Genomic DNA, 11,481 nt, shown 5'->3' with positions numbered 1-11,481 from the left:
ACTTATTAGAGATTAGTGAACAAAATCTTTGCTCGGTTGATCGGCCGAATGATGGAAGTGTATATTAACGACATGCTCGTCAAAAGTGTACGCGCGACCGACCACGTACCCAACTTAGAAGAAATGTTCCTCATCTTACGTAAGTTCCGAATGAAACTGAACCCGCGCAAGTGCGCCTTTGGTGTAAGCTCGGAAAAGTTTCTCGGTTTCTTGGTCAGTCAGTAAGGGATAGAAGCTAACTCGGAAAAGATAAAAGCTCTGCTTTATATGAAGTCTCTAAAAATGATTAAAGATATACAAAGACTGACTGGACGGGTAGCAGCACTTAATCGTTTCCTGTCCAGAGCCACGGATAAATGTCTCCTGTTCTTCAGATAGTTGAAGAGACGACAAATGTTGAAGTAGACGGTATTGCGAGGCAGCGTTTCAGCAGTTGAAGTCTTATCTCGGATCTCCCCTAATGTTATCGAAACCCGAATCAGGAGAAGCTCTGCTGCTGTACCTAGCGGTATCTAAGGAAGCAGTTAGCTTGGCCTTGATACGTGAGCACAAAGGAAAGCAGCTGTCGGTTTACTACGTCAGCAAAGCACTATTACTGGCGGAGATGAGATACCCACTCTTGAAAAAGGTGGCCTTAGTTCTAGTAGTCTACTCGCGCCGACTTCGACCATATTTCCAAGCCCATATCATCGTCGTAATGACCGATCTTCAACTGCGTCAGATTCTACAGAAACCGGATACATCCGGCCGACTCACGAAATGGGCGATGGAACTCAGCGAATTCGACATTCAGTATAAGCCGAGAGTAGCAATCAAAGGGTAAGTTGTGGCCGACTTCATCACTGAAGTAACACCACAAGACAATCCGATGACTGAGCATACTACCGAGCCCATTGAAGAATTAACTACTGCTTCTCCTGTACCGTCGCCCGACCCGATACCCTGGAAGTTGTATGTCGACGGTTCCTCCAACTCTAAGGCAAGCGGGGCAGGAGTAGTTCTGAAAACTCTGGATCAAACCTACATGCAGTATGCCTTAAGACTTGAATTTCAAGCGTCAAACAATACAGTAGAATATGAAGTGTTGTTGCTCGGCCTTCGACTCGCGGCCAGCTTGGGTGTTAGGCATCTAAATGTATTCAGTGATTCTCAGCTGGTTGTTAAACAAGTTACCGGTGCATATCAAACACAGAAAGAACAATTAAAAGCGTATATGGAGAAAGCCAAAGAACTGATCAAAGGCTTTCAATGTTGTATTGTTACTCAAATCCCTCGGACAGAGAATGCCAAAGCTGACCTATTAGTAAAACTCGCCTCCGCCGACGAAGACGACATACCCAGGTCTGTTCCGGTCGAGTACATCGCTGAGTATCGATGAACCAGTAAGCTCTATCATACATACGATCGACTCAGAACCTTCTTGGATTGATCTGATCGTCCAATACCTCAATAAGGGAGAGTTTCCTGAAGACTGTGCTAAGGCCCGACGATTAAAGGTTCGAGCCTCCCGTTACACCATACTCAACGAGACGTTATACAAGAAAGTTTATTATACTCCACTGCTGCGATATTTGAACCCTAGCGAAGCGGACTATATACTACAGAAAATCCACGAAGGGATTTGTGGAAACCATTCAGGAGGATGGTCACTCGCGCATAAGGTATTGTGTCAGGGATACTATTGGCCGACTATTCAACACGACGCTTGCAAGCTCATTCAGAAATGCGGCAGATGTCAGAGATTCGTGGTTTTTCTGAGATAACCTCCAGAAGCACTGACACTTATGACCGGTCCTTGGCCCTTCGCACAATGGGGAATCGACATCATAGGGTCACTCCTAGTGGGAAGAGGCCAGACTAAGTTCGCTGTCGTGGCCGTGGATTACTTCACGAAATGGGCCGAGGCTAAGCCACTGGCAAAAATAATCGAGCAGAAGATCATTGATTTCGTGTGAAAGAACATTGTCTGTCGGTTCGGAATACCCCGGACCATTGTTACCGATAATGGAAAGCAGTTCGACAATAATAGCTTGCGTGAAATGTGTGGCAACCTTGGGATCAGAAACGTGTACTCATCGCCCCACCGTCCTCAGACGAACGGGCAGGTTGAGGCATTCAACAAGATCATCAAGCACCATCTCTGGACCAATCTCGACCGAGCCAAGGGAGCGTGGGCTGAAGAACTCCCGAAAATATTGTGGGCATATCGAACTACAGCACGAACTGCTACAGGCGAAACTCTTTTCTCCCTTGCTTATGGCTTGGAAGCGGTCACTCCGGTCGAGATCGGGTTACCTTCAGCCCAAGTCAGTTCACTTAACGAGGAGGATAATGAACAACTCCTAGCACTTGGACTCGATCTTGTGGACGAACAAAGAGAAAGAGCTCAGCAACAGCAGGTTACTTGGTTCTATAATGCCCGAGTCAAGGTCAGACATTTTTTAGTGGGAGACATGGTTCTCCAAAAGACGTTCTTCAATACTAAGGAAGTCAGCTCAGGAACACTAGGACCCAACTGGGAAGGAGCCTATATCATCTCACCCACCATTCGACCAGGGACATATCAATTGAAAGACCTAACCAGACGACGACTATCTCACCCATGGAACGCCGAGCATCTGAAAACCTATTATCCCTAAAGTCCACACGGCAAAGCAATGAAAGAGACTTGGAAAAAATAGGCATGTAAACTGAGTCAAAAGTGAATAAAATGAAATTGATCATATTCATTTATCGGTATGTTACATCGAGTTACATCTTACTTTGACAATACATCGTTAGACTAGAAAAGGGGCAAAAGAAAGATCGGCCACAACATGTCAATGTCTTCTTCGGTTAATGCTATTCTCGAGCTTGCCCGGAGCCAGTGTGAGTGCCAAAAATTGAGCCGGTGTGAGTGCAAAAAATGGAGCCGATGATGGTACCAAAAATCGAGCTCCGGAGCTCTCATGGGTAATTCAGAATGACTTTCGGAGCTTGAGCCGCTTCAGGCTCGACCCCGGTACCAACCGCAACATCGTCAGGCTCAGCCGCTTCAGTCGTTGGATCCTCGGGAGGCCCATCCTCAAACTTCGAGAGGTCAAGGTCGAAAAAAAAATTACTTCACCACTTGGATGCAAGCTTGGTACCCGCTCGCGTATAGGCTATCTCTCTCATCCTCGAACTCCGGAGACTCAAGGAAGTCTTTTATGGCCTTCTCTCCCGCCTCTTTCTTGGCCACCTCGAGCGCCGCTTTTGTATCGGCCTTCAGTCGGGTTAGCTTATCCTCGCAGGCATCATGAGCCAGGCAAAGTTGCCGACTCTCATCAGTGGCCCCTTTCAGCAGCTGAGCCATCCGAGCACATTCAGCTCTAGCGTCTTCAGTCGCCTTCCGAATCAAGCTCAACTCGCTAGTCAAGCGGCCGACCCTAGTCGAGGCGATCTCAAGTTGAACTTCTGCCTCTGCTGCCCGTCTCTGAGCCCTTCGACATCCACCACATTTTTCTGAGCCTTCTCAGCTTTAATCAGGTCTGCGCTGGCTCTCAGTAGGCAAGGAGCGAGCTGCATAATAAAAAACACTACTAAGTCCAATTAAAGCCAAAAGAGATAAGGAGCTGGAGAATAAAATTTGAAATCTCACCTGAAGTAAGACCTTGGCAGCATGGGAGAGTATCTGACTCCCAGGAGCTTCAAAGATGGAAGCGAATTCCCTTTCGCTCCCAGCAGAAACAGCCCAAGGCACCATATCTGCCACGACCCAACGGAAGAAGGATTGCTCCTACGGAGCCGACTTCTCTCTTGAACTCTCTCCTCTTTGCTCCTCTCTTTGCCCCGGGACTCGTTCGGCGACCTGTCCTGCCTCGAGAGTCGCTCGGGACTCGACAAGAACGCCCTCCGCCCTCTCTTCTGGGTCAGAAAGATCGACGACGGACAGGGCGGCCGAGGTAGTGGGGACTGGGGCAGAAGGCTCCGCGACCTAGGGAGCAGCCTTAGCCTTCTTCGGGGGCCGAGGATCCGACAGAAGAACTGACCTAGGGGGAGCCTTTAACTTCGACGGCCTCAGGAGGGGTTGAGCTTCGGCCATTTCTGTGTCAGATAAAACATAAAATTAGAAAAATTCAAGAAGGATGTGCCTGAGTAATCCAAAGTTACCTGTCACGGACGAGTCCAGGCCCGAGAGAAGAAGACGCTTCAGCTGTAAAAGGGACTTCCAAGACCAGTCTTCCGGGCTCAACGTCCACAAGTCTCTGATCCGAGCTAAAGTGTTGGCTGCTAGCTTCGGCTCTCTCTTAGAGATATCTGGAGAAGAGGTTCAGTTAGACTCAAGAGGAGGTTAGCAAAACAAGACGAGGAAAAAGGCGTGCCGAGTCACCTACTTTAGAGAATACCCGGGGAACGAGGGATTTGAACAGCCCAGGCTCGACAGTTTTCCAACCACCGCATGGCCAGAACCACCTCTCTCTCCAGTGCTTGTTAGAGCTAGGAGGGTCGGTTATCAAAGAACCACCCTTGTTCCGCCAAGCACTCAAAAAATACCAGCCGAGTTGTGAAGTATTCGGCTGAACTTGGTATAGATAGAGGAACTCGTCCATAGTCAGTGGGGGCTGCTCAGTCTCAGCCCACAACACTGCACATCCAAACAAGTTCCTCCACCCATTCGGGACTATCTGCCCGGGAGCAATTCTGAGCCGGGAAAGAAAATCCTGAACAATATGCTGTAGGGGTAGACACAAGCCACATTGCATGACCACTTGAAAATTTGTGACCATCCCAGGAGGGGGATGGTCGGGCAATTCATTCGGAAGCGGAAGTTGAAGAATTACTGAGTCAGGGACATGATACCCTATTCGGATCCTATTTAAGTCCATCTTAGTCAAAACTGAGGGAACCGGCCCCTTTTGTTCGTCTCCGACCTCCTCACTCTCGGCAACCTCTCCTTCTTTGGCCGCCGACTTAGTAAATTGAACCGATCTCGGTAAGGGGACCGACTCAATGGTTCCCCCAAACTCGGCCCTCGTCGGTCTCCTAGGAAGAGTCGACTCATAGGTTCCTAATTCTTCCTCCTCTTCCTCTAAGTCATCCCCTGGGAAAAAGGGGGTGGGCCTGCCGAGGGCATGTCTCAAGACAAAGGGGTCTTCCCGGGCAGGGCGTTCCGCTGGGGTCCTACTGGACATCCTAGTGGAGAGCTGGAAAGCCTCATTGGCACTCATCGCCATCTCCGTCAATAAGGAAGGCGATTCCGAAATATTTCAAAAATGCTCCGTTTCGCCCTCATCACCAGAAATCTCCTCCTGGGGATTTGAAGGATGCATAGTCACTAAACATCGAAAAGAAAAGGGGGAAAGATAAGACTCACCGGAAGGACGATAAGCACACAGTTGAGGAGGGAAGAAGGTAAAGACGGAGAAGAATGGCAAACCGCAAACACAGCTGAGAAGAGAGAAGGGAGAATGGGAGAGGAAAATGAATTAGGCAGATAAAAATGTGAAAGTCGATCCCGCTCTTCCTTTTATAGCCGAGCCACGTGGCAGCAGCATTTAAGGAGGAGTTAAATCGATGCTTATTTCGAATCCCCCACCCGACGCGTGGCGCACGCCGACTGACACAAGTAACATCTTCGCCACGTGTCTGGCACTCATAAGCGGACAAAACGACTTGACGGCTGTTTGCTCGTGCGACCTTGGATAACGATCCGTCATACATTAGGAATGACACAAATAAGCAATAAATACCCCATCATAACCTCGGTCTGCAACACAATACTCCTTAATACCGATATAACTGACATAAGGAGTAGGGGGCTTCCTATTGGTGAAAATAATACGACAAGTCTGGAGACTGGATTATTTTCTAGACCAACTCTACTGAAACCGACTGAAGGATCCGAGCCAATAGTTCGGGTCGAGTAAGATAAAGCCTAAGGAGAGACTTGTTCGGATTTGTCGGAAATGAATCCCGACCGAAGTTAAGAGTCGAGAGCCTTAGGCGTGTACAGGGCACATCAAGTTGACTCTGTTATCGAGGCAGCAATGTCTAAAGAGACCTGTTAAAGGTCTCAAATCAGAAAGCCACCTGACCGATTATAAAAATAACCCATGTATGGTTGGTTGTAGTATCGACTATCGGATAGAAGGAAAACATCGGCCCTGAACCGACCCAGTTTTGTCCGATAGTAGGCAAAAAGTCTCCTATGTGAGCCAGCCGAGATTACGGATCTATTGAGGCCGAGTCAAGCAAAGGAGAGACGGTGTAATCTTAAACACCGTCCCGAGAATTTTGTAGAAGGATCCTCGGTCCCAGAAATCTCGAGATCGGGAAGTATCCATAAACAAAATACCATCTAAATCAAATCTCCAAAATATCAGAAAAGAATCCCCATACAGTGGGATCCTCCTTCTCTTATAAATAGGAGAGACTCCAAGGATGAAAGGTACGTAAAAACTCTCTTCCGAACTCCCTCAATACAATAAGACCCAGATTCCTAGCCTGACTTGGCATCGGAGGGTCCCCTGCTCTAGCCAGGGTCTCTTTTGTCTTCTTCTTGTGTAGGTTCTCGAAGGTATTCCGAGGGACGACCAGATTTTTGCATCAACAAAAACCAATGCAATCAAGCCACAATTGGATAAATATGAATATATCATTCAAAATGGGTCCCACAGTTGAGGACCAAAACATCCATAATATCCAAGTGCTTGTATAGGGTAAATAAAGAGGGGCAAGTAAAAATAAAACTACTGACGGGCCAAGGCACGTCTGTTGCGGGCCCGCGGCGACTCCAATGCAGCAACTATCCCCAAAACACCGTATATGATAGCCTGAGCCAAACCTCACCATGAACCGCCTACGCTACCTATACAATTGGACATATATAGTGATAAGTGACCAACTTAATGATAAGTTCCATCAAGATTACACAGTTGACTTGACGGATCATATCAAACAATCCTAATATAGGCCGTGCCTCGTATAGATACATGGATACATGTACATGTTCTTCGCTTTGAGGATACACATCCAGCCGAATCAATGAATGGACTTTCAAACAGTCAACTCATTTAAATGCAATAAAATGGGTCTTTCAAACAATCAATTCATTCCCAAAATGTAAAAGATATGACCTTTCAAGTAGTTAACACAGCTCAAGGGTCATTCAAATAGTATACTAGTCTTTCAAACAATCAACCAGACACCTAATAACGCCCGTGTACCATGAATACATGATTAATCTAACCTTTATTAGTCTAATTCACAAACAACAATTTCTTGAGCCTCACAACTAGTGGCCAACTCCGATTAAACCTGTAAACCTTGCCATCATAAGGTGAGTTTCAACTAAAGGGTTCCTTCCAACAAAGCCAACAAGGCAAACCAGTAAGGTGTAGTAATTCTTAATGATGGCAAGCCTGCAATTGATTCCGTTTAGTCCCAATATGCAAGGCAACCAATAGCTCAAGGCACAACCCTATAAAACGCAATTCAACCATTCAAATCGTCATTCCAACATTATTGTTCCATAGATTGTACACAATGGAGCAGTCTGAATTACACGGGCATATCCATAATTGCATCATATCCTTGTGGATCCCGATTGCCTTATCTCGCTAATTTAACCAAGTATGGATCTCGATTGCCACATCTCGCTAATTTAACCAAGTAACCCACAATACATGTGATTCATACTACAACATGTCATGATTACGAGACCATGTAGATTCTACGAGGTAGGTAATAGGCTCAAGCACGATAAGGAGTGCACGTGTGTGATTCAATCTATGCAAGTGCTAAACATATTATATGAGCACATACAAAATTCTAAACATGTATGGATCCTATCTAAATACCCCTAATATAATACATATGAGATGGATTACAAGGATTATCATATGATTCAAGGTAATGTGTACGTTCATTCAATAGTTGCGACTATCACTAGGTCAAAAATGTCAAAGGGAAGCTTGAAGGCCATATCATCACTTTAGGGTTTTAGAATTCCTTAATTCTACCATTCCAATTTTGGCATAAAATGACATAAATAAATAATAGGGCAAAAAATTGAAAAAACCCATGACACAACTTTGATTAGGTGCTTCTACATCAAAATCTCCCATATTAGGGTTTGAGTCAGGGATTCAGTAAGGGTTTAGTCACCTCGAGATTCATCATGTGACTAGGGCGACAGAAATTTGACATGAAGCAAGGCCCTAGCAATGTCACGCCTCATACACGACTCTCACTCAAAGTTGCGTAGCATTACATGCGCGGGAAGGGCTTTACAATCTAGCTAAAAGGAACGTGAACCGGCCGAAGATAATACGGGATGGCTTACGAGGACTGGTATAATAAGATCCACTTCCGATCGCCTACACACTCTCCATCTCCCGCTCTCTCTCTCTCTCTCAATTTAGGGATTGTGAAATGGGAAAAGGGGTATCTATAACCCATGACAATTTCACAACTTAACACGAGTTGTCGGTCAAACCAACGATAATATTATTGATCGTACCGACAGGAGCCGACAACCAGTCGGTCGGGTCGATAGATGTTAAGCATGTCCTGATCTTGGGCTATTCTAGTTGTTGATATGATAAGGCCTGACTCGTCATGAATTGGCCTGAAACACTATTCATGGGGTCCTAAGGACTAAGTAAGGCGGCCACCCATTAGTTCTAGTATCGAAGGTTCTGGCCTAAGGCGGCCCATGTAAAGATTGCAATGAATCGAATGTTAAGGACTGATCAAGTGTATCGAGAGGTCTAATTGACGAGTTGGATATTCAACTTGACATACTTTAGGAAAAGCTTTACCTAGCAGGACATTAAGGTCCACTGGAGTAAGGATCTCACTTCGCTGGTGAACTATACGCCAGCTTTGCTTGAGTTTAGGCTCCAATTACATCATGGATTTCCTGGTTTAAGGCTTTACCCACAAACTTCAAGTACAGTTGTACACGAACCGAGTTGGGCTGACTTTTTTAGCTCAAAAAAATTTCAAGCCAAGTTCGAGCTTGTGCAAGATCGAATCGACTCAGATCAAACCTCGAGTTGAATCAAACTTGGATCAAACCAATTTGATGACTTAGTTATTTTGATATTGATGTTGCTCACCAAGTGTTTGATGAAATGATTCAATAAAGTGTCGGCTGGTGGTGAGGAAGGTATGGATATGAAACAAATACCCTTGTATCTTGATTTTGATGTTGCCTAGTAAGTGTTTGATGAAATACATGTAAATTGTTGTTTTTGTGTTTACATATCGTGAGAAATTGAAGGCAGTCCATGTGTTTGAGAAAATTCTGCGCAAGCTCGATCTTGGCTCAAACTCAGCTCGAATTGTCCCAAGTTGCTAATCGAACCGAGCCGAGCTGACTAATCAGGCTCGAGGATCGAGCCGAGTTCAAGCTGGGGTCAGCTAGTGGCCAAGCCGAGTCGAGATGTGCCAAGCTCAACTCGGTTTAACTCGTGTACAACTCTAACCTCAGGGCTTCGGGTTTTAAACATGCACACATGCAGATGAGTACGATCATACAATTATTCGGATCATTTACGAGACAACACCTGAGGACATTTGATACCCGTGTATCGAAGGACCAAGGTGTTACACATTATAACCATTACTTCTGTCATAGTCCACTTGAGCTTTGCATCTACCTCATTTTTGGGTTCATACCTTAAAATTTTCAGGAAAAATGGATGGACGACGTGGATAAAACTCATTCATCATGGTGGGCCCCATAGAGCCATGTTGCGATGAATTATCGTAGAGTCAAGGGCAGGACACAATCTGCTTCTCATCTATCAAAAGGCGTGAATAGGGTGCTACCTGGCTGTTGTTGTTCAATCTAGATGTGTGCCCACACATGTAATGACTAGCTTGAATTCAGTCAAACGTGTGCGATTATGATAGTGTAAGGCAAACCAGAGTCATACTCGACTTAAATGGATTGAACGCTTGTGACCCTATGCGCCAAAGTAACTGGATTAGGGTTACACCTTGAGGGTTAATCTGATTATTTAGTCATTAATTATTATATCGATCAGACGATTTTAGAATGAGAGGGTTGGTCCTTCAAAAGGGGATTGTTTTGTCTTGAGTTAAGGACTTTTCTTTCAGTGGTGATAGTTTTTTAGGATTTTCATATTATTAATAATAGATAGGAAAAATTAAAACTAAGTTTGGATCATTAATTTGGAAATAAGAATAATACAGTCAGTAGTAAAAGAAAAGGAAACTAAGCAGAGAATAAGATAAATACCTATGGCTATTTGTGTTGGTAAAACGGTAGTGAAAATTACTAGATGATTGTGGTGTGAAGTCAGTAAGATGTGATTGGTAATTTAGCAAGTAAGGACTTGGTGATCGGGGATCCAACGACGATGGTCATAGATATTTAATTTACTCCTAAGGTGTACTGTAGTGATAGCGCTAGACATTAGCGAATCTAAAGAAAGAATTTTAGACTTGTTGCAGCATGGTTGGACAAAAGTGGAATATCTAAGTTAAAAAAGTTAAACTAAGAATAAGTAGTGTTGTAATGTGGAGAAATTGATTATGTATAGTAATGACCTAGAACTCTTCTTCGAATGCTACTTCTATAAACTTGTAAAGGTCGTATTCGTGTGTAAGTTTCCTTATGAGTCTTTGATTGGACATCAACCATGCGAATTTTCTTGACTATCCACATAAGTCTAACCCATTGTATTAGGCCACTGCATAAGAAATCAAGTAGTTCTCTTGCTATTTTAGTCATGCATAAGAATGTTCACTAGAGTCTCCATGTCAATGGACTCTTGCATATGAAAATTTGTTGGAGTCCTCATGTTACTAGGATCTTGCATTTATAGAAGTTACCTTTTGGTGGGACTAATAATTAATGCTTGGTGGAGATTTGTTTTGGTGTGATTTGCTTTGTAAAAGGTTGCGTTTTATAGAACTTTTGCATTTAATACTCCCACATGTGCACATATCTAACTCCTTTTGAAGTTCATCTATAATGTTTACGCCTGAATGACCATGGATAGATCAAAAGATTAAGAATGTACCAATGATGGCCATGTCACCTGTGGTATAAATGAACTTCAAAATGAGTTAGATAAGTGCACATGTGGAAACATTAAATGTTAAATTTCTATAAAAAAATAACTCTCTACAAAATAAATTCCATCAAAACTGTAAGCCCCGTATCCTAGACTGTACCTTTCCATAGGTTTCCACGGTCTTCCCGGTCGAATTCCGGCAACCTTCGACCCTTAATCGGTATTTGTGCGCGACCTGGATTCTCGTGCCGTCAACCCGAGTCGACTTAACCCAGGACTCGTACCTTAGCGACCGCGTCGTCGCCGCGGTTCCGATGCCGTGATTCGCGCGCTGATGCGATACTCTGGTCAAGAGTTGTGGGCCAACATTCGGTGTGAGGAAACGCCGCGCGTGCGAATTCCGAGAGAATCTCTACAAGGTGTCACATCAATCAATCAATCCCATCATGTCAAGTACACATCAACTTTC

Source organism: Magnolia sinica, chromosome 12 (assembly GCF_029962835.1).
Source record: "Magnolia sinica isolate HGM2019 chromosome 12, MsV1, whole genome shotgun sequence".
NCBI lineage: Eukaryota > Viridiplantae > Streptophyta > Magnoliopsida > Magnoliales > Magnoliaceae > Magnolia > Magnolia sinica.
This window is presented reverse-complemented; position numbering follows the sequence as displayed.